Raw genomic sequence first — 25,540 nt, 5'->3', positions numbered from 1 at the left:
TGTACTGACATTTTACCACCACTTATCTTCTTTAAATAACGATTGTAGGGGGTTTCAGGACCGTTTTTGTGGCTTCGTTGCAGTGCCTGGTTTCTGTTTTGGATTGGGAGTGGAATGCATTCCCCAGGCTTCAATGAAATTTGATTAGTTCCACTTGAGGACCGAGCGCTTAATGAAGTTTGGGTTGAATCTAATATAACCATGACTATTTAACGGTATAAGACCATAACATATGACAGTGGAAAAATTCTAGCCGCGAGATAAAAATTCTAATCTTTATGTGTCTCATAAAAAAGCAAGAGCTGATACTGTAGTAAAAACTAACAGCAAATGAGAAAAAGCTAAACATGTAGAGCAGAGACCATGCAGTAAATGCATATGAATCTCCTAATTTCTACTCTTTTTCCTGTTTTCTTTCATGGATGGGTTAGACATCCAGAGCACATGATGATTGGTGGCGTCTGCCAAGTGGACGCAGAGGGGGAGGCATCCAGCTATGGGACATCACTGGATCAGTATGGGTAAGTGAAAGATAACCAATCACTGATCTGTTTATGGAAGCATTTATCAGTAATCTGAATCTGATTTGCGTCTTTCGGGTCCACTGGCGGCCTTTGGCTGCATTTGGTGATTAATGCGGTTGTCTCATGACTAAAATAAGACTCTGGAATTTTAAATGTCGAGTGTGTGTGAAAAACACAATGGCTGTGGTCCAAAATCTAGTGAGTTGGCTATGTAGGCATCATAGTTCTGACACAAAGATTGCTAGAAAAGACGGCTTTTTTCAATTTTAAGTAATCATGTTTTTGGCTTTTCACATGCTTTGTAAGTAAAAGCAGGAAATGATTAGTTTTATGTGTCTGTTTTTATACTGTTGGCAGTGTGGATGTGTGTGGAACATTGTGTACCATGGCAAAGGAGTGGTCAATAAATGTCATTTTTACCAGTAGTGCCTATTATAACATGCCATCTAAAAATATACCCTCTCTGTCATTGGCTTTGCCTGGTTGAGCTCAAAACACACCTACTGCTCCTCTCTGGATACATTTTCAGAATCTGAGATCCTCTATGCACCACACAGATGTTAAGCGGCATGGTTCCCGAGACGTAATGTGAAAAGTGTTACATCATGTCGTAAACAGATGCATTGAGACCAGTGATTCTGTAGTGACAAGCTGTTTGTCTGTCCGCAATGAATGCTAAAGTTTACATTGCCAACCTTGTTACCACAGTCTGAACACGCTGTAGAAGTTAATGCCTAACAGCTACTTTTATATATGTGTTTGTTTGTGGAATGGTGAGGGCTATAACATGTCTGTGGTGTAATATTCCAGTTCTGTCAACAAGTCATTTCTGCTTCCCTCTGCTTCTCTCTCTCTCTCCTCTGTCTTGCTGTGAAGAACGAAATGAGGTAAAAGGAATGAGAAAACCTGCTGTCAAATGTGCGTGTACTCTTTTCGGGCTCCTGTGAGTGGAGTCTTGCAGTGTGTCACCGTATGTCTCTCACTTTTCCTCACAATATCTCGGCCTGATTTATGAAACTCTGTTCAAAGAGTGTCACACTGCAGGGAATCTGCAAGAGGGAAATGAGAGTAAAGGATGGAAGAAAATAGAGAGATGGACAGTGAGTTGAACATTTTAAAGAAATACAAAGGCATGGAAAGCATACTACAGTTATTATTGCATAGCATACAGTGCAATATACACGGTTTTATTTTTAAATATGCAAACCATTTGCTTTTTATGCTGTCACGTTTCCTTATTACGTTACATGTTTAATTCAGTGAGGTCCTTCATTTTTCATATACCGGTAGGAACAAAATTGCTTGATTTGCATTATTAATCCAGTTTTGGGTCGTTGTTATATCTCAGAGAGTCTACAATGAGATTCTAAGTCACAAGTATACTGTCAAAAATAAAGATACAAAGCTGTCACCGGGGCAGTACCCTTTAAAAAGGTCCTAATATGTACCATTTAGGTACAAATTTGTATCTTTGAACTCTTTGGGTATAAGTTGTGCCACCTTTTTGAAAGGGTACTGTCCCAGTGACATCTTTTGTTTTTTGGTTGTTGTTTTCGTTTAATGGTATGATTGATTGTTACAAATGGGGGCATGTTGTCACAGAAGCCCAATGCATGTTCAGTAAACTGTATCTTTATCTCCTGAGACATAAAGGCGGAAACGTTTATAATATTTTTAATGCTTGTGTCTGTAAACATTCTGGCATTCAAAAACAAACCTTTACTGAGAGATTTTTACTGGAGTAAAAAATAACAACTACTCCCAGTCTCACCAACATACAATACTGCAGAAATAGTAAGAATGACATGACGTATGTTGTTCCAAATCTGGACATTTTAAACGGGAACATTTCACAAGACTTTTTTTAAGATGTCAAATAAATCTTTAGTGTCCCCAGAGTACATATGTGAAGTTCTAGCTCAAAATATTATATAGATCATTTATTATAGCATGTCAAAATGCCACTTTGTAGGTGTGAACTAAAATGTGCTGTTTTTGGGTCTGTATTTTAAAATGCAAATGAGTTGCACTAAATGGCAGTGCCCTGGCTGGATAATGCAGATTAAGGGGTGGTATTATCCCCTTCTGACATCACAGGGGAGCCAAATTTCAATTAACTATTTTTCACATGGTTGCAGAGAATGGTTTACCAAAAGTTACTGGGTTGATCTTATTCACATTTTCTAGGTTGATAGAAACACTGTGGGCCCAATAGCACTTCAACATAAAAAATCAGATTTTAATGATATGTCCCCTTTACAACACTAAACATTTTTTACAAAGTTTGATCAAACTAGAGCCATATTACGGAAAATACATGTAAAATGCGACTGGGATTTGTATGGGGATTTGATTTTGGTTCATTTACACTGTCAATGATTTTCCGGAATCTGTGCCTGCATTCACACACATCCTGCTAAGATCTCTTAAGGATACATGACATATTTAAAGTTCTGCATTTGGTAGCTTTTTCCGCAGTGTCTAAAGTTTGCTTATTATCCGTGATTTCTCTAAAGAAAAACCACAAGTGTGCATTTTTGTTTATGATAAGATCATGAAGGACCATGTGACGCTCTGTTCTAATATGCTGGTCTCAGTTTCAGCGCAGATAGTGAGGAGCTTCTTGATATTCATGAAAATACATTCAAGTTTGCAGACATTCCTCGTCATGAATGCTAATCTGCATTTAAAACCCCTTTGTCAAAGAGCTGAACGATAACTTGTTGAGATGACTCGCGCAACCTCACTTCGGCACGCCCCTTGCGGCATTGTTTCTGCCAGGAACGCTTTCCGTAAATGTTACATTAATGTTACTAGGTCTCCTTTACGGGAGCAAGCCCAGAACATTTACGGGACGTGTTTGAGTTCGTACTGAAGGCTCTCTGCCAATTTTAAAGTGCTCTGTGAATGGGGTTTAGGAGAACTAGCAAGGACAAAATGCTTTCAATCAAAAGTTTATCTAATAGGTTTCACAAAAAAACAAAAGAAACAGGGATTCAATTTCATGTGTAACTATTTTAGATCTTTTCAAGTGTTCATGACCTTCCATTTTGTTTGCGTGGAGTGACATAAAGCTCAGATGTCACAGATAGCAATTAAACTTCTGAACAGCACTGTTTCACAGCAACATGACTTGCTAATTAATAATTAAGATTTTTCGCACATATCTTGTTTATTAACACTCTTAGATGACTCAATTATTATGAGCTAGAATGCTTAGAAATAGAATCGCTTGCACTCAGTATGGGCATTCACAGTAATTTAGTTATGCATTCCTAAAATGATCTCTGTTAAAGGTGCTGAAAGCGATTTCGAGCATTTGCCAACGCCAACCACTCATTCCTTCACCACAGAGACAGGTGCGATTTCTAAGATATGATTTAATGAGATATTTTATGTGTGGTATTCAAAGAATAATAAATAAATGTGTAGAGCATATGTTAAAGAAATAGTCAATTTTCTTAACAAAAAATCCAGATAATTTACTCACCACCATGTCATCCAAAATGTTGATGTCTTTCTTTGTTCAGTCGAGAAGAAATTATGTTTTTTTTTTTTTTTGGAAAACATTGCAGGATTTTTCTAATTTTAATGGACTTTAATAGAGCCCAACACTTAATACTTAACTCAACACTTAACATTTTTTTTCAACGGAGTTTCAAAGGACTATAAACGATCCCAAACGAGGCATAAGGGTCTTATCTAGCAAAACGATTGTCATTTTTGACAAGAAAAAAAATGCACTTTTAAACCACAAAATCTCGTCTAGGTCTGGTTGTGATGCGCCAGCGTGACCCCACGCAATACATCATGACGTCAAGAGGTCACAGAGGATGAACGCAAAACTACGCCTCAGTGTTTACAAGTGTTGAGAAAGAGGACCGTTCCGATGTTGTTGTATGTGGAATGATACTAATTAATGTCTTTGTGTCAGTTTATTGTTTACAATGGTCCGCAAATGTGCGTTTCATATGACCTCCCTACATCACTACGCATTTACGTTAGGTCTGGCGTATCACAGGACCGGATCTAGACGAGAAGTTATGGTTTAAAAGTGCATATTTTTTATTTTTCTTGTCAAAAATAACAATTGTTTCTCTAGATAAGATCCTTATGCCTCGTTTGGGATCGTTTAGAGTCCTTTGAAACTCCGTTGAAAAAAACTGTTAAGTGTTGAATTAAGTATTAAATGTTGGGCTCTATTAAAGTCCATTAAAATGAGAAAAATCCTGCAATGTTTTCCTCAAAAAACATAATTTCTTCTCCACTTAACAAAGAAAGACATCAACATTTTGGATGACATGGTGGTGATTAGTAAAGTATCTGGATTTTTCTTTTAAGAAAATGGACTAATCCTTGAATATAATGTTGTTTTTTGTTCAAATACATTAAAGCTTTTTTATTCAAAGTACACACAAACTGTTTGCACACTAAAGTAATTTAGTTACACACTAAATGCACTCACTCAAAATGTTTTGCTTGTTTCAACTTATGAGTTAAAAATGGACAAACCCAGTCGTTGGGTATCAATTAACCTATGCTGTGTTGTTTAAACCTTGTTTTAATCATTAGTTTAAGACTTTTTAGGTTAATTTAACTCAAAGGAGTTAAGAAATGCTGGATTGTTTTTCATAGTTGGGTAAAATATGGACAAACCCCCAACCCTGAGAAAAAATCCAGCATTCTGTCACTAAAGTTCATACACATGCTGAATGCAAAAAAATGTTTATGAGCTTGCATCACACCACTGTGCTCTTAGGGACACCAGCTCACCAATTTAATTAGTCTGCCTGGCTAACATCATGTTCAAGTAACACAGCCGAAGCATAATTGGCTTGAGGGTTGCGAACAAACAAGGAAAACAGAGCTCAGCATTAACCATCTGATTCAATTGTTTAATTAGGACATGCGTTCCAGCAAATAGAAATTTCTCAGAGGAACGGCCATGACTCGTAGCTCATGATAATCTACCAGTCTAACAAGCTAGCTGCTGCATGCTACTGATAATCTACATTCTATCTAGCTTTGAAATACTTTGCATGACTTTCATGAATTAGTGGAGATGATGGTTTTCAAACAAAGTGTATTTAAACAGCAATAAATCATTTTAGGATTACAGTAGTGTTAACATGTTTATTGGACTGTATCATGAAGATCAGTATGGTTGTGATCAGCAGATCTGTTTGTGCTAGTCTGTGTGGTATATTGACAGATAGACAGACAGACAGACAGATAGATAATCAATCGGATGAATAATTGCTGATTGATTGGTTCATTTACTTACATTAGAGATCCTCATGGGAAAGTTCAGTGTAGAATTAACTGTTAATGTGCTGTATCGAATCACTCGCTTATACGCACAGTAATTCAACTGGGGCTATTCACATGCCTGTTTTTCATTCAACCACCACAGGAAACCCAGCAGAGGAACATGTGTTATCGCTTTCCCTCTTTCAACAACACATGCACACTGATGGTCTTTCCATACAGTACCTTTGTTTTTCTCCTGTTTCAAGAGATCAACACACAAAAAGCAGTTATCATAAAAAATAATGCACATTTTAAATGCAGAATCTTTTATTTAGGTTACTCTCTTCTTAATACCACCAACAATACTGAAAAAAAAATTAAGCAAGTAGCAAATCATGGTCATAATGAGCTCTTTGATATGTTCTGCCCAAAGGTTCCTGTTTCAGTATGTGACACATTAATGCAGGCAAGCAAAATGAAGCAATTTTGCCCATTTGATTAATAACATAAGACACAGCTTTTGCTGAAATGATCTTGGAAAGATGAGAAACTGCTTCAAGCAAGAATGAGAGAGAGAGAGAGAGAGAGAGAGAGAGAGAGAGAGAGAGAGAGAGAGAGAGAGAGCGAGAGAGAGAGAATGGAATATTAATACCACAAGTATAGATAATGTGTCTAATTACCATGGCAAAGACTGCAGACCAGTATTTTATTAGAAACAGAGCTAAATTTCAAGTCTACACGCATGCACGCAAGCACACACACACACACACACACACACACACACACACACACACACACACACACACACACACGCACGCACGCACACATACATAGACACACGCACACACTTATATGCATCCATGCACAAATTAAAAGCACAGCCAGGGGACCGATCACATCGAACTAAAGGCAGATATGTCTCCAAACACATCTGTACACAGTTACATAGCACATTTCCACACCACTGTGATTAAGAAGTGTCATTCAATGCATGTGTGTGTGTGTGTGTGTGTGTGTGCACATTTTCATGGTTGAAAAAATTACTTTTGCAAGTCAGCTAAAATTCTCCCCAAATCGTGGAACAAAACACTCCTTCTTTTTAAAAATGGAAAGTAGATTTAGTTTCCCTTGGAAGTAAATCTATTTTCCACCACATTTTCTTGTGATGTCCGGGTTTCGATTTTTTTCTTTTATCATACAGTACTCACACAATTTGTGTACGATGCAGACTCGCCACACTATATTCATTAAATGAGGAGAAATAATGAGGTGTGTTTTTGAGGTAAAAACAGATTCAAGCTTGGAGAGTTTAAAACCCCATTTTGCCTCCAGAAGTCTTATAAGTTACAGTATGATGTGTTTCCAAGTGAACGCTTGCAGGAGTTTCTACGAAGTTTCCTCACAGAGGTAGAGTTTTGGCACAAGCTAAAATCTAGATATTAAAAACTCCCCTGTACTAAAATATTCAAATGCCTTTAGCTAGCCAAAAGAACATCCTGAGAAAATGTTTGATATTTTTTCATGTTTAAGAGGCAGAATCTGAATAATTGATAGCTGCTTTTTAATGACCTGAAGATAATGTTGCGCTGAAATGAAAGGAGGCCAAATGAAGCGGATAAGATGGTCAGATAAAGCGACAGGGGGTTTGGGAAGGGGTTATATGCACCAAATCACTTTGTAGATGGAAGACCTTGCATATCATCTCCAAGTCCTAAAACTTCATGAAACTCAAATGTAGAAATGTGTGGATTGCAAAAAGTTACAGAGACGCTTTCTTGTCAACCATTTTTAAAGACTCCCCATTCCTGACAACCCATTTGCACTCAATATTTTTACATTGTTGGGTAATACTAAATGAAAAGTAAATGTAATACTCGATTATCCAATGATGTATTAGTTCAATATAAAAATTGTCATAGTAAATAGCTGTAAACGTAAAAATACTACAAATGAATAATGTATCACTACAAAAAGCTATGTAATATAAAGATTAGTGTTGGATGGACTGAAAACATTAAACAAAAATAAGTTTTAAAGTATTGACAGAAATCATATTGAAGTGAAATTTAAAGAGTATAAATAAATGTTTCAGTCCAGCTCCCTGCCTATATCAATGCAATAAGAGCAAAACCGCAGACTGCTTAAATTCTGGATCAGTATACAGTAAGTGAGGTGATTTTAAGAAACAGGATACAAATCTATGGTAATTTTTAAGGGTGTAACATTAATCGATATGTATCGATACATCGTATTTATTTCTAACGATCCAATGCATTGATGCCACACATAAAAAATCGATTTGAGGGACCTTTATTTTGACACTTTCCATGTCCTCATTACTTGACGTAACGTTCATACAGTACACATTTCCGCCAAAGTGGCATTTCTGTTTATTTTCATCTGCTAGCGTCAGCAAGTGAATGCAATGCAGCAACAAACCGGTTGTAGCAGCGAAAACACAGCGAAAGCATAATCAGCCAAAGTTTGCATATTAATGCAGGGGCCGCATTTTTTTAATACGCCGCACTTTCGCCGCATAAATTGCAGATTTCTCCTTGCAAAAATGCGGGGCTTGAATAATTTCATAATTCCCGCATTTTCGTAGCAAAAAGTCACATATATCTTAGCAGAAAGTTGAAAACATGCACAGCCATGTCCCCTGTTGTCATGGGAATGTTAGGAAGTGACGTAATTACGCGACTTGAACATCAATGAAAAGCTGCAAAAGCTGCATACAGTTTTTGGAAGTTCCCACAATTTTTGCAAGTTCCCGCAATGTCATTGCATAAAATTGCATAAATATCATGCATATTCCATAATTTTTTTTTAAAAAAACGTGCCGCAAGATCAAGGATTTTTGCCCACAACAATCACAAAAAACTGTGTGTTTTTCTGGAAGGACTTGAAAGAGACTGAAGATGAGCGTGTCTTCCTAGCGCAGTGTCCTCATGTTGATCATTTGATTTTTTTTAAAGAGAAATCTCCTGAAAAGAGACCACTGCAGCACTTGTTTGACTGCTAGATCTGAAAGTTGTGTGACAGATCAAATGCTTAAATTTAACAGGTTTACTTTTATATTAATGTATATTTCAATTTGATATTTTTTTCTAAAACTACCTGAGTGATTGTCTTGCACATTTTGGCACAAATACTGAAAGACATTTGACTGTTGCCAACATAAGCTTGATTTTATGTGAAATTTTTTTTTACGTGTATTTTTTGTTAGTTTGTTGTTGTAAATGTCCCAATTGGGACAGAGATTTTGCCATTTTCAAAGAGTTTAATTAAATGTTCATGTTATATATTTTGGTTGCATTTGTAAGTAAATGCACCTGCTTAACTAGGCACATAATATAAAAATACAGATAAATTAATCGAAGAAGTGTTTGATATATCGGCAAAAATCGCGTCTCTGGCAGAGAAATTTTACACTATCGGATCGTAATGAACTGTCCAATTTACACACATATTTTATAGTAATTTAAACATGTTTTTTTCATAAAGGTTTTGGTTGTTCATAAAGGACGGTTTCTCGGGCAGGGATTAGAAGCAAACTGAAAACAACTTGCACTGACATATCTTAAACAACACCATAAAATACACTAGCATTTCCTAATTAAACTAAGGCCTAGTCCTGGCTTAAGATAATCCCTGTCTGGGAAATCACTTCTTAGTATTCACAATTTGGCTCACAGTTCTTGTTTTACAGCAAAAGTCTGAGAGATGAGTAAAGAGAGAAGGAGATGAGTGCTGTTGTCCAGCTGTGATTAGATTAGCTGTGAGTGTGAGTGAATGTGGAGGAGAGGAAAGTCGTCCAATGCCGCCCAAACAGGGAGAGAGAAATGATTGAAAGCAGCTGTTACACTGTGTTTCAAACGCCTAGACTGGACAGAGTCAGCATGGCCAATCACCCAAGAGAGAAAGAGACAAAGAGACGGACAGGTAGAGAGGCAAACAAGACAGTCAGTCAGAGTGATCCAGAGCCGAGAGTCCTAACAATGTCTGACATGGACTGTACAGAGACTTGCATGCCAACTGGAATTTCCTCCTTATCTTCAAATATGTCCGAAAATACTTTTTTAAAGAGAAACGCAGAAATGCAAAGTTAAGAGCAAGGTAAGAGTGTGGGAAGGAGGGGAGAGGGAAACGGAGAACAAGGAAGAGATAAAGCGCAGAAGCCGGTTCATGAATGTACATCTGCTCTTGTCATGTTTATCCCCTAGAAGCAATGTCAGGGACTGACAAGCCTCTCCGAATCCAATGTCGGTAAAAGCTTTTGTCTGTCAGCTGTATGTACAGGCGTACAAAAACACACATACACAAAAAGAAAAAAGCCAAGTGAAGCACTGGAGAGGAGCATGTTTGGGACATGTGCACGTACAGTTTGACATTTTAAAGAGTCAATAAAGTAATGGCATACAGTCATGGTATGGCAAACTATTTACTGTAGTTGTGTTTTCACCATGTCTGACTTACATAATCACTTACGTAAATTTGGTACTGAAGCAAATTTCCCCCTAAAGATTTGCTTGCAAACGGAAAATGTGCACACATGCAATGGTACCAGACACCAAAGCCAGATCCAGCCTCCAAGCCAGAGCAGATGGATTAGTGAAGCAAATGAGCAAAAGAAAACAGAGAGAGAATCATAAAGAACGCCGATCCAAATATTCTGAAACGCATGACTTAAAAGGAAAACACGCTCTTTTTTTAACCTCTGGCTTTCTTTCGTTTCTCCACCTCTTGCTTTCCATGTTTCCATCTTTCTCTGGAGTCATGCCACTACTGTGTGCGCTTGTGTGGTTAGCAAAGAGTGTGTGTGGTTTCAAAGCAGCAGAATGTGATGAGGCAGCTCTTTGTTTGATGTGGTGATGGAGGATGAAGGAGTGTGTGTGCGTTTAGGGGTGCTGGGAGCTCTGTGTTGAATAAGAAAGACTTGAGGTTCCTTCAGCTGGCTTAAATTCAATCCGCCTGTCCACACAACTGAGAGACAGAACCCTGCCAAAGACATGTGTGTCCTGGAAAGAAAAGGCAGGGCAGTCTTATTCACATTTTAGGAGGAAGACTTAAACGTGCTTAAAGATGATGCTGCATTGCAACTGCAGTCAGGGTTTCCAAACGTTACTGTTGGGCAGAAAATGTCATTGCATTTTAATGAGACAATCTTGCTATGTTAGATGGTTTGGGATGCAATGTTTTGATATTGCCACACTATGGGGGGATCAGATTACAAATGGCTGACTTATAGTTGTCTTGGAATAGGAAAAAGAATTTTCGCATAACAAATCCATAATTCAGCTTTAGCATACACATATACATGAAAGTACTCTGTCTCAGATATTTGAAGGCGGGCAGCTGTCTGATCGGGGGCTTTAGGGAGGGGGCTGTGGTGAGTCGGTCTGAAGGTCAGTTACACACAAGGGAAAAGAGAAAGAATGGCTTGGCATGAGAGCAAAATGCTGCAGCAGCAGAAGAGAAAGGACCATTCGAAAACAAAGCACGGTCATATTGCTGCATCTTTAACAAACACCCTCAGTAGTAGTTTGTGTGCTTGGATGCACAATATGTGCGCTGGTGAGCGAGAGAGGGCTGTTAACACTCGGAGATCTGCGGGCTATCAACAACTCTGCATAGCCCCTGGGGAGCCCCTTTGAAAATGTAGTGCTTTGGGAAATGCACTCACACAATTTATTTGGGCTCAATAAAGCTGTTGAGGAATTTGCCCGGAGTACATCACGCGCTCGCTTTCCATCTCTTCCTCAGCAAAGCTGGAAAAATGAAAGCATCAAATAAATAGCCATAAAACTGGGTACGCGAGTCGCTTTTGGTGATTTGTTGAATCTGGTGAATCCGTGATACCCAAAAGATTGAGACAGAGAGATAGAGAAAAAGAAAGAGGGGGACTTGCTAGATATTTATACCATACTGAGTCACACAAGAGGAATCACATTAGCCATGGCTGCCGTGTTTTTATTGCCTCTCCAGCCAGACTATTCTAACCAGAACCCCCCCATCCACTTTTCTGCCCCCTCTCAACCCTAAGCTCAGGCACTGGGTTAATGATGTGTCATTTCCTGCCATGGCTCGTGCTCTGTGTAAGACTCTCGTTAAAGTCAGATATATGTGCAATTCAGCTGAACTCAGAAATATTGTGAAGGTTATCGTGAAGTTTTATGACACTGTGAAAAGTTACAGATTTTTAAGGAATTGTTTTCCTTCATATTTTTGCACCTGTACAAGGGCAAAAACAAGGCCATGTAGTTGGTATTTGCACAAGTGGGTCTATCTCTGGAGGAGGGTTTTTATATAGTCTTTTGGAGGATGACTTTTATATAGAACAGTACTCAAAAATATCCCTATAACCTTAATGATATCGATAAATTTGCTGTTGTGAAAATCACACAGAAAAAAAAACATTTTGTTACTCAGTTTTTTATATTGTTTTCCAATAAATACATTTTTAAGAGAATTAACTTGAAGAAAACTGCATAACATATTAAGATTTTTTTTACTGAAAATGGTTTGTTTTAGGGAAAAGGCTAATAAACCTTAATTAGATTTATATACAAAATAAATAAACTATTTGCCAGTTGGTTAAGGAAAATCTATATTATATTACATTTTATCAGTGCAATTTTGCTTATTAAATCTGTTTATTTACTTTTCCGAAACAAGACAAAAATGCAAATTAATAAACTGATTTGCAGTGCACATCTCTTATGGACAGAAATAAAATGGTTACACTACAATAAGGTTGTATTAGTAAACATTAGTAAATGCATTAACTAAAACGAACAAACAATGAACAATAACATTTTTTTAGCACTTATTAATTCTTGTTGCACGGGCCTGTTGAATGCTGTATTCTGATTGGCTAAAAAAATTCCATGGGTGTTGATTATTCTGTAAAACGCACACCTAACCTGTCAAATAGGCACCAGAGCAATGTTTGTGGTTACCGTGGTATAATGGGAGATTAATTGACTCCGGTCCTTTGAATTATTTAAAAATAATGCACCCGCGGTGTAACGGCACTCTGCTTTGTGGTGCATTATTTTCTCATAATTCAATGGCTCATCATCAATTATTACTTAGTTAATGTTAGTTAATGCCAATGCAGTTCATGTTAGTCCATGGTGCATTAACAGTTTCAATGTTAATGCTGAAATTAACATGAACTAAGATTAATAAATGCTGTAGAATATTGGTTCATTGATAGTTTATGTTAGCTAATGCATTAACTAATTTAGCTTATTCACTGTATCCCCCAGAGTTAGATAACCCTCGTACATACCTTTCTTGTCTCTGTGCGAGCTGTAACTCTGTCTGACGCAGCCCCCGCTAGCTTAGCTTAGCACAAAGACTGCAAGTGAATGGCTCCAGCTAGCAAACTGCTCCCAATAAGTGACAAAAAAACACGAAGATTTTCCAATTTTTGCGTTGTGATTTGTATAGTCACACTGTGTACAAATAACAAGGACATATGAGACACATCCATTTTTAACAGTATACATACTGGGAACTATATTTTCAGAAGGCAAAGCACTGCTACTTGGGCGGATGAGAAAGGTATGTATGGACTTATCTAACTCTGGGAGATATGGTGAATAAGCTTAATTCCCAAAATGTGGGCGTGTTCCTTTAACAAATACAATCCTTATTGTAAAGTGTCATACACTAAAAGCTGCCTTGGCTACGGCAGTTCATTAGAATGAAGTCAAATAGAGCCGCCATCTTGAAACAGGGGAGCCCCTCTCCTTAATGCATTAGCCTCAATGTAAGCAAATGTGTAATGGAAATACCATCCAACAGTCAAACATGTAGGCTTTTTAGCACTGAGTTCAGAGAAAATGTAAAGTTTTGATATTAAGAAAACCTACTTTTTCACAATATAATGCATAATGCTAGAAGCCTAACATCCATACGCAGCACAAAAGTCCGGCATCGGTCAAGAATTCGAAATACTGGCGGAAATAACAGTGTTATTTAGCTACTTTCTATGACAAGACCCTTGTTCCAAGATGGCTTCTGATTTGACACATGCTTAGAACCCCAAAGCGACATCTAGTGTATGGTAAAGTGTTACCAATGAAATATAACCACAAATTATGGACAAAATCTGTAAGACTTTGAGAGGCTTTTGCCTTTCAATCATTCTGCACAGTTTAATATTAAACTAAAAGTGTGACAGCATTTCATAAGCTTCTTATATAATTCAGTATTTTGCTTATGTTGACCATTTTACCATGCATTTTGGTGAAAATAAATGATGTGTTACTTCTCTTTATCTTCGTTTAAAACATTCTCAGCAGTTCCACTGTATCTTTGTACGGCAGAGTTTTGGCATCGTGTATAATTCAGTGTCTGATAAAAATCCAGAGAGGTGCTCCTTTAACACTTAGCATTCTCTCAATATAGCCCTTTTTCTCTCACACATTATCTTCACATAAACACGGATGGCCTTTTTTGTCCCAGATGGCTTGCCCTCCAGTCCTGGAAGACAGAGGAACAGACATCTGGTTGGGCTGGTGAGGATGAACAAGTGTGCGTCCGTATGTGTGTGTTCCCTTAGCTCTTTTAACCAGTTTCTCTGCCTAATTATCTGCCTGTTGGATTACTGAAAAGGAAGCAAAGCCTCGGGGAAGGGTCACAGCCCTGTATCTCAAGTCTTATTTTATATTGCTTTCTCCATCCGATTTTTTATTGCCTTTTCATTTTGCTCACTTTCCCTCTCCATTTCTCTCTGTCTGTCTCGCTCCCTGTTGTTAATGAACCACAATAACTTTACAGACACCATGCATTCAGAGGCTCTGTTTGAATGCAGCAGCACTGCCTCATGCATATGTATGATCTGAATAATTATGTATATCTTAATCCAAGAAGTGTGTGGGCTGATTAAACATGCCTAGAGTCTTTGAACATAGGCAATTCCTCAACGGAGCAAAATAAACAAACAGAATTTTATCACCCGCTCAGGAGAAAGAGACAGGAGCAAAATGAGCATGTAAGAATTTGAATGCCACATATTTCAGCGCGGGGCCACGCAAACAATAGACTATAATAATAAGTCACCGGGTCTTTGAAATATCTCGATCCATAAATAATGGATGATAAATAGAGATTTAGACTCTGTCGAAGAGAATTCTGCCTAACAACCACAGGCTAACATCCCAGCATCCTTTTCATTCAGTGTTGTGTCTGTCGATTGGTCCAGCATTGCACACAGTGGACAAGAAGCTTACTTCTAATTGCATCAGTATTTCTTATTTTAAGGAAATTAAGAAATTGCACAAAGGCTTCAAGCGAGCAGAGAATGTTTGTAATCACTTTCTCCCAGTAGATGAACTTTAGGGGATTTTTTGGTCTTGCTTCTTAGAAATAAAACCCTAGAGTATAAGTGCTAAGAGGCGGTAAGACTCGATTGAGAGTGAATTTTGGCTTTAATTTTCTGATATTTGTTCTGTAGCAGACATTTTGGTTTGTTTTGCTTGGAGCTTTTATTTATTCATTATTTATTTTATTAGAATCCAAACCCTATCATGCAATTAAATGATACATCACTACAAAATTAAAGAAAACATATTCATAACAAGTTTTTTTGTTTTCCCTCATTTTGCATAAACCTTTAGGGAAAAAGTTTATAAAAAAATTAAAATTAGCCCTTAATTTACTCAACTTAATGCCATCCTTGGTGTTATTGACTTTCTTTTCTTAGCCAAACACAATCCGAGATATATTAAATAATTCAACACAATCTCAAGGCAAGTCGTGTTATAGTCACAAAATATTTGATTCATTTATTTGTGTTCATGGACACAATATTCCGCTTTTTATGCATTGAGCACAAATATCTTTTTCGTGTCACTCAGTATACATTTCTATAAATAGTTTTTCGTGTCCGTTGCACATCTCATTTCATATTTTGTTTTCTCATAGTTTTTTTCCTTTATATTTTTAAATCATTGTCGGTTGGGGTTGGAGTTAGATTTGGATATGTATTGGTTTCTACATGTTTTTCTTCTGATTTTTAAACTATTTTCGCTTGGGGTTGGGGTTAGAGTTGGATTTGGATGTCTGAAATGTAACAGAAAGTCATTTGAACCCCAACCACAAGCGACAATGGTAGAAAAATAGGAAAAAATTTATGATAAAACAATACATAAAATGACACGAAAAAGAAAGTTGTGCCACGGACACGAAAAACTAGTTATAGAAATTCGTGTTGCATGACACGAAAAAGACATTCGTGCTCAATGGCACGAAAAAAGTGGAAAATTGTGTCCATGAACACAAATAAATTAATCAAATATTTTGTTACTATAACATGGCTTGCCTTGAGGATGGGTTGAATAATATCCTCTTTATAGCTTTGTAATGCATTAAATGGTGTCCGGTTTTCTCAAGCCTATCACCAAAAAGTTATCCATATCCCCTTGTTGGCTAACATATATTTTCTGTGAAACGATTCATTTGTGAGTTCAATTTTTGAGTGTATTTAGTGATCAATGTGTTGCATTAAAGGTAAATACATGTAGAGGAATGAATACATGTGAGATAACAGCACACTGGCACCATGTCAGTTAAATGATAATTGGTTTAAGCATAAACTGTAGTGCATTTATTAGTTGTACATTAATAGTTTCAGATATACAATCAAATATGTAATATATACAGTAAAACTGAACACTGGTGTGCTGCTGTAAGATTTTCTACCTTTTGCGTGTGATGTTTGCTTTGCACCTTATACAGAATAATGCAATGTATGTGTTGATATAAAGGTAAACTTGCGGTAACCCATAAAGAGTGTACAGTAATAGCTTAAATAATGTTATTCTTGGCTTTCAGAGACATGTATATATATATGTTTTCTGGGGTAAGCTGGCCACACAGATGAGGGTTTGGGTTTTTTGGGTCAGTCTGGAGCTGAATTTGTTGTGTTTGGCTGACTGAGTTCTCAAATCCAGTGTAGTAATGTGTGTGCGACCCAGTGTATATAGAGCATGTAAGGTAACCATAATGTGAAGACATAAGCGTGTGGGTCAGTCCTAGACTGTGTTGTCTTTGGCTGAATGGGCTGGCTGGAAATTTGCCTAGCACGACACATTAATAAATCTTGCTGAGTTATGGATCTCAAGAAGTTAGTATTTACTTTGCTTTTATTTTCTACCAGACTATTATTAGATATATTATTCATGTCATTATATGTCATTTGTGTCATTTAGCGTTAAGCTCAGAGTACAGAAACAGTGTGTAAATATTTGCTGTTTTGTATGTGATGGCGATGCATGTAGTCAAGTAAATCTGTATATCACTAGTGTTATTATACTTTAGGGAAATCTTTCACAGATTTACTGTGTGCATTTTCCTTGCCAGCGTAGTGAATATACTAGGAACTGACAAAAGCTGTTGTCAGTTTTGCATGCTTTATAAATCTGCTACATGCAACATTTAAAACGTTAATAAACACCACTGCATCATGTTCTGTATGTTTTAGCCATTAATATATAGGGGAGACAAGGACTACTTGTCAAATATTTTACTCCAGTAATTATTTGGTTAATTTTTTACATGAAAGTTTACTCACGGTGTTGCTGGTTGAAAGCAACATACAGAACATTTGTAAACGAAATAAAAATTGCATAGAGATATACACCAGAGATATACCCCAACAAGCCCTGGTCTCCCCATGCATTATTCACACAAAAGGGGACATATAATATAATGCCACTGTTAAATAAAAAAGAAACGTATGCTAAAATTTTAGGTAACACTTTATTTTACGACCCGCAAAGTACCGCGTAATTAAACCGAATTTACAGCGTACCTATTTGTAACAACAGGGTAGGTAACCTGTAGGTATAAGGGAATAATATTTTAACTTTGGGGTAATAAGGGGGTAAGAATATGAAGAATTATAAATTATTTATACTCTAAGTATTTTATAACAACAGGGTACCTATTGTAATATTACGTGGTATGTATGACTTAGTCAAGTCTACACTCTAAAAAAACAAACGGTGCTATATAGCACCAAAACAATTGCTTTGGATCGTAACGATAGAAGAACCATTTTAGTGCCATATAGCACCGGTGAAGAACCAGTGAAGAACCAGTGAAGCACCAGTGAAGCACCAGTGTAGAACCATATAGGGGCCATATAGCACCACATATGGTTCTACATAGCACTATATGGTTCTACACAGGTGCTTCACTGGTGCTTCACTGGTGCTTCACTGGTTCTTCACCGGTGCTATATGGCACTAAAAATGGTTCTTCTATCGTTACGATCCAAAGCAACTGTTTTGGTGCTATATAGCACCGTTTGTTTTTTAGAGTGTATGGGGAAATTATGTTTTATTTATTTTTTATTGTGAATTTTTCATATTGACTACTGAATGTTGTATACAGTCAATGTCTACGAGCCACATCGGCAAATAAATATAACAGCATATCACTTTTATTTTAGTAGCCTATATTACTTGCTTTTAATAACAAAAGTCCAGCTGATTTAATGTGGTTATCTTTTTTTTAAGGTAAGTACAATACAAATAGCAACTTATTATTTACCAGGAAACTCCTACATTTGCGGACATATTTGAAGTGGTGCTTTGCAATTTATTTACTGTAAACACAAGTATTTTAGCCAAATATAATTTATGAAATGGCAAACCAGAATGAAACAACAGCAGATATCAGCTCCCGCTAAAGCAAAAGACGACTACATGCGTAGGTTACTGCGCAGGTGTAGAGCGCGCGGCCATCTGCAGGAGGTTTGCTGGAACGCGATCCTGAGGTGAAATTTCTTTAAGAGGTTTTAAAAACGTTCTACACTGTGGAGTACAGCTGCGAGTGATGTCAGCAGGATCCTCATGCTGGATAAGGTGACTGGTTTTGTTAATACATGACTCACGCATTTCAAACAATGTTTTTCAAGAAAGTTGCTAGCTAACGGTAGCAGGTTAGCTAGCACATAAGTAAGCCTAAAATTTATAAACGTAACTGGCTTAGAAACTGTTTCTGTCAAGGCACAGTGAAGAAACATTTACTGAAGGCTTTCATTTATGTTTTTTATATGTAATGCAGAACAGCATTTGTGAGACGACATCAACTCAACATCCGAGTGGACAAGAACACCAACAGAGGAAGCCAAGCCGCAAAAACAATGAAAAATTGTCATGACTTTTTATTTTAAATAAAAGTTATGTGATAATAAACATTAAGTGTTGGCTTAATTATAGTGTTTTAAAGATGTTTTGAAATAAGTTGTTTTAAAATAAAAATAACAATATTCTGTATGTTTATGGTATTTACCCTATAACAAGAGGTGAACAAAGCACCACTTTAGTTTACAGCCCGCAAATATGTGAGTTACCTGGTACATACACAGAACAATCGGGGAATAAGCCCCACTTCAATTTACAGCCCGCAAATATAAGAGTTACCTGGTAACTCCTGTATACATATACAGATCAAAGAGGTACAAGTTGCTATTATTTTTATTGTGTGTTATATTTTATTTGCCGACGTGGCTTGTAGACATCAACTGTAGGCTATACAAAACACTTCATCAGGTAAGTAGCAAATATGAAAAAAAAAAAACTATTACACATAGACCATATTACCCATAGACGTAAGTCATACATACCACGTTATATTACAATAGGTACCCTGTAGTTATGAAATACTTAGAGAATAATTTTCCATATATTCTTACCCCCTTATTACCCCAAACTTAAAATATTATTCCCTTATAAATACAAGTACGTACTGTAGAGGTACTCTGTTGTTACAAATAGGTACGCTGTAAATTCGGTTTAATTACGCGGTACTTTGCGGGTCGTAAAATAAAGTGTTACCAAATTTTACATATATTTGCATTGCAAAGTGTATTGTTTGCTAAATAAAGAAATTATAAAGTACATAATGAACGTACAGAAAGTGAAGAGCGGGGCTTCATCTTAATGAAGAGTGTAGAGGTTAGTCACTTTCTTGAAGAAGGGAAGGACAGAGCAGCCTCATTGAAATGCTAATGTATTCGCAAGGCTAAGGGGTTGATTGGACTGTGTAAGATTTGCTGGCGGAAAAGACCCTGGGAGTCCAGGGTCAGAACCAGCGTGGTCTGGCCTGACAGTGGCCTGCCCTACATTTCCTTACTCGCTTTTGTTTTGTTCAGTGTACCACAAGCTCTGTTTGTCTTTGGCCCATATCTGCATTATGACAGAACAGCTCATTTGAATGAGAACAAGACAAGAAACTAAACAGAGATGCTGCATTTCTCTCCTGGCTAGACAATGCTTATCTATCTAAAAGCCAGAGGGGTTATCGCATGTTTGTTGTATTAGCACATTAGACCCAGGAATCTTTTTTGTACAGGTACAGATGATGCTCTTTCATAGCAGGAGACCTAATGGAGTTCCCATGTTACTTTAAAGCAGTGGTTCTCAAAGCCACCCCCCTTGTGTTAAGTGTATCCTATTGCACCCACCAACCTCCCCAAAAGAAAATTAATGGCAATCTCAAACTTAAAACTTGAATTAAAGGCGGAGTACAAGTAAACTTCTTGCTAAATCTCAGCTCTATCTTATTGTTGACACCTCTGCTGAGCCTCTAGAGGAGACACGTCAGACTACCAGGAACTTTTTCACCACAATTGATCTCCATTTCACATTATTGCTATCTAGGAGAAACAACAATAAAGATCTCATATGATATTTCCTATGGGAAAGACTTCATCAAAATGCGACAAAGGGTGACGAGCGCAGAAATAAAGTCCAAAAACAAGAAGCATGGTAGACAATGTTGCCCATACCAGCGGCCAGATATTTGGTTTTCCTTTATGGTAATGGCAGTGTTAATGATGATGATGATGGTGCAAAGATGATTAGTGAGATACTCCAGGCAAATATTTCATTTTGTTTCACAAAAACATCCACGCCAACCCACTGTGCACACAAACGTTTCCCAGAGGCTTCACTGGCTCGCTTTTCTGAGAATTGCTGCCTAACAACCATACAGGCAGAAAAAAACATGGGTTGAAATGAAGAAAAAGTAAAGAAAAGAAGAATGTCATGCTGTTCTTTGCTCTTCTAGTGCCAGTGAGAGCGGCTTTGCCACCCTCTTTTCTGTTACTTGACAACTCTGTCACACTCAACCTCGCATGCCTGACATTCACACAAACACACACACGCAAACACAAGCAAGTGCGCCCACTTGAGTGCCTGTACTCATGAATTCACACAGAGACAGACGCAAAGAGCAAGTACTTTAAATGACCAGGCAATGCTGCCCATGTTTTCATGACATGAATTTAATGCAATGGGCAAACACTTGACTCAAACTGTTCTTATTTAACAGCATGTGATGGACATGTGATATAGGATATAGTTGTGTGTTGACCAGTTACGTATATGGTCAACCCATTCGGTGTCTTTTATACCCAAACGTGCCGTTATGTGAACCTGCCTGTGAAATACAAGTCTTATAATTAGGAGATAAAAGTTTGATTTCAGTCATGATTTCACATTTCCTTTACATTATATGGAAACACAAACTCACAAAAAAGCATGACTTTAGCCAAGTTTTTACCTCAGATGCCCAGTTATATTTTTGTTCTTCAAAGTTATTCATTACAAAATGGTGACGGTGAAATGTGGTTTAATTTATTGCATTTGTATTTAAGGCTTTTAGCAGATGCTTTTACGCAGAGTAACTTACAATAGGCGTTTCATTACATTATGGGTTTGTCATAAGGATTTATTGAGTTTCCAGAATGCAGCTTATGTTAAAGGAACAGTTCAATATAGCTCATGGAAATTGTTTCTATATTTACACATCCCCAGATTAAAATTTAAGCCGTGTGATGTTATGGTTTCAAAAAGCACAAAAAGACAATGATAAAGAATTGATATATAAAAAGTGTGTTGTTTCTTTAGTCATCTATACTGAGACATTGCATTGCACATAATTTGTGCCAATTGTTATAGTTTAACATGTTTTACCCTGGACCACAAAAAAAAAGTTATTAGTGGGTTTTCTAACTGAGGTTTATACATCAATAAATAAGCTTTCCGTTGTTTGTTAGGATAGTACAATATGTGGCCATGATACAACTTTTTGAAAATCTGGAATTTGAGAAATGGAAATATTGAGAAATCGCCTTAAAAGTTGAAGTCCTTAGCAACCGCATTCACTCAAAAAAATTAAGTTTTTATATATTTACGGTAGGACATTTACAAAATATCTTAATGGAACATGTTATTTACATAATATCTTAATTATTTTTGGCATAAAAGAAAAATCTACAATATTGACCCATACAGTATATTGTTGGCTATTGTTACAAATATACCCGCGCAACTCAAAACTGGATTTGTGGTCCAGGGTCGCATATGACATGAGCAAATAATGTCAAAATCACTTCATGCACTGTGTTGTTTCGTGTGTGTGTCAATGTGAAGGAGGGGCTCAGCCCACTCAGTGTTTTCTTTGTTTCCTTCACTCTCCCCAACTGAATATCAGTGCACGACAAAAGACAGTTTGTCCTCATTGCCGTTTGCCTGGACAGTGCAGGAGACAAAAGCCTAATCAGTCTCGAAACTTTCACAGAGACAAAGCAAAGCTTAATTACCCACAAATGTGCCCACATTGTGTTTGTGCGCGTGTGTCCAAGTTTCCTATTTTGTGCACTGAAAAAGAAAGACAAGAGGAATGACAAACAAAAAGAAAACAGGTTGCAGTGCATAAACCGTCTGTTGGCAGACTGATGTTACAGAAGAAACAAAGGAGAGTGTAAAGCAGCATTGTGGGGATAATATCTGCCACAAAAACAGTCGCACAATAACAGCAGCTTGTTGTTAACCAGGGAAAGCCTAGAACCTAGAGGTAAGGTGAGAATTGTGCTATTATATTTTTATCCTCCTAAGACCTGGATGTCCACATACATTTTTGCACCATAATACTTAATTCTGTGTATAACTGGAACCTGTTGTACACAAATGTGGATAATTACACTGCTTCATATTAAAAAAAAAATATTTGGTTATTATATTTATTGGTTCTTCCTAACCCCAAAATAGCTGGAATAAATCTGAAAAAAGACAAACCAAAGCTTGGGTCTTAGGAAAATTAACAGCAATCTTAAAGCAACACTCCACTTTTTTTGAAAATATGCTCATTTTCCAGCTCCCCTGGAGTTCAAGTTTTCATTCTTACCTTTTTGGAATCCCTTCAGCTGATCTTCGGGTCTGACACTAGCATTTTTAGCATAGCTTTGCATAATCCGTTGAATCTGATTAGACCATTAGCATCACGCTAAAAAAATAACCAAAACGTTTCTATATTTTTCCTAATTAAAATTCGACTGTAGGTACATTGTGTACTAAGACTGATGGCAAATTTAAAGTTGCGATTTTCTAAGCAGATATGGCTAGAAACTATACTTTTGAACTATCACTACGCCTGCTGCAGCCATGTTACAGCAGCAAAGTCCTTGATTATTACGCCAGTTTAAGAGTATAGTTCCTAGCCATATCTGCCTAGAAAATCACAACTTTTAATTTTCCGTCGGTCTTAGTACACGATGTAACTACAGAAGAGTCTATGAAAAAAATTGAAACTCTTTGGTTATTTTTAAGCGCGATGCTAATGGTCTAATCAGATTCAATGGATTGTGCTAAGCTATGCTAAAAGTGCTAGCGCCAGACGCGGAGATCGGCTGAATGGATTCCAAAACGGTAAAAATCAAATGTTTAACTCTAGGGGAGCTGGAAAATTAGCATATTTTCAAAAAAATTAGAATGTCCCTTTAAAGAACTAAAAATCAAGAAATAGTCAGAGTGACATTAAATACAATGTACCGTATAATGGAATTTGCTCCCATTAAGACTAAAGGTTAGGGTTTATTTAATGTTATGATTTCCTCTTCCTTGTGTCATTTCATTCAGCTACAAACCGACTTTCTTCTGGACACAAAATAAGAAAGTTAAATAAAATAAATGTGGGCTGTCAAAGTCAATAGGTAAATTAATAAGCTTTTATGGTGTGTCATAGTCAAAGGGGTTTGACATGACGACATTAGGGTGAGTAAATGATTTGACAGAAAATGAAAAAATGGGTGAACCGTCTTTTTTAAGGTCAGGTTTGGTGTGTCATTTCATAAATCATTGTGAATTTAGACTGAGCCAGGTAGACAAGGTAAGACGTGTGCATGAGAGAGAGAAAGAGAGAGAATGAAAGTGGGACAGCATTAAACCAGCTGAAAGAGGTTTTGTACGCTTGTGGGAGATGTAAAAGCCGAGTGGAATAGTTGTTTTTGTCACTGTCACTAAAAGTGAGAGACCATTCATAATTCAAAATGGTATTCCAGGCAGACAATAACAACATGAGAGGTAAAGTTATAGTTGAAAAAAAGGATGGGAATCCAGCCTAAGACAACATGCAAGATGATCTGAACATGCAATATGTTTCCAAACTTTTCTCAGTTTCCTCCGAGTCACATATGTTAGTGCATAATGCACTCTCATTTGTTGTTTATGTGCATATGTGTTTTATAAATTGCAAACTTAAGCATTTATTTTCCCGTGATGAATTGAACGCCGTTGTGAATACTGCCAATTTAAATGTCACCAGGGTAACATTATCTCTTTTACACAGTTGACTGTATACCTGCCAATTTTGTGAATGTTTAGCTTTCATTGAGTTATATGCTACTTTCCAGCTGTTACTGGAAATGTATAACCCAGTCATGTTTTTTTAGTTAGAAAGCTTAACGGCTAATGAAGAATGTATAACTTTTACTGTAACTAATTCTATACATTTATCTTTGTATATACAACATTAAAATGGCCTTGTGTGCTAAATGTGTCAGAGTGCAAGTTTGTATGATGTATGCATACAGGAATTTCGCTCACGACGAGCGTTCATCTGTTTTTTATTTCCGTGGTCTGTTGGCTTGTATCGCACACATTAAATGATCTCCTAATACGTTTCCACAGTTACAGCGAACATAATGCCTCAACACTAAAGTGGTGAACCTTCCGAAAGCTCAGCCATTGCAACTGTAATGCTAGCTTCACGGTAAGTTCCAGGTTCAGATTGTTCAGACTGGTCCATATAGCATCATAGGGGCCAGGGGGAAGATTGGTGTAATCATGCGTTTTTGAGTTTACATTTGCTACTTTGGTAAGATGCTTTTATATACCGAAATCAACAGTGCCCTTAATGTATATATTTATCATTGTGCTCCCTGATGTAAGCATTAATGCCATACATTATACTGTAAGTGTAAAACCATTTTATTTGCTGTAAGGGCACTGATGTCATTTGGTAAAGCTTGGTACAGTTCTGAGCATGATGTCCAACCCTATCTATTGACCCCATCTTATATAAAGACCAACGTCTTATCAAGGCTGAAGTACTTTGTTCAGATGTTGTTTCCGCTTACGGTTCAGACTCTAATTTCTGATTGGATGAACTACTGTATGTCCTTGTAAAATGCTAAGAAATTACAAGTTACTATGTTGCAACCAGAAAAATTTCTTATTCGTCATTTTCATGACGTAATTTTTGTTGCGAGCATTAACGCGCACATGCGAACGCATCAGGAATAAACAAGGATTTACATTTGAAACTAAGAAAAAAATTACAGTGATAATACTGAAAAGTAAATATAAGTTTTCTAATGTTTTCTTGTTAAAATGAAACAACCTAAGTTAAGTATGTGGGCAATAAATGCGACCTCTGGAGGATGCAGCCTTCGCAATGAGATG

The 25,540-nt window shown here is 37.0% G+C and overlaps 1 long non-coding RNA gene across 1 annotated transcript in view; it reads left to right on the top strand.

Annotated features, from left to right (window-relative positions):
* LOC135758823 (uncharacterized) overlaps positions 1-25,540 on the top strand; it is a 137,454-nt gene that overhangs the window by 16,109 nt on the left and 95,805 nt on the right. The window contains exon 2 of the long non-coding RNA XR_010536586.2: positions 432-521. This is a non-coding gene — a long non-coding RNA (uncharacterized lncRNA). The remainder of the gene's footprint in view (positions 1-431; positions 522-25,540) is intronic.

The sequence above is a fragment of the Paramisgurnus dabryanus genome, chromosome 16, assembly GCF_030506205.2.
Source record: "Paramisgurnus dabryanus chromosome 16, PD_genome_1.1, whole genome shotgun sequence".
In the NCBI taxonomy this organism is placed as follows: domain Eukaryota; kingdom Metazoa; phylum Chordata; class Actinopteri; order Cypriniformes; family Cobitidae; genus Paramisgurnus; species Paramisgurnus dabryanus.
This window is presented reverse-complemented; position numbering and strand designations above follow the sequence as displayed.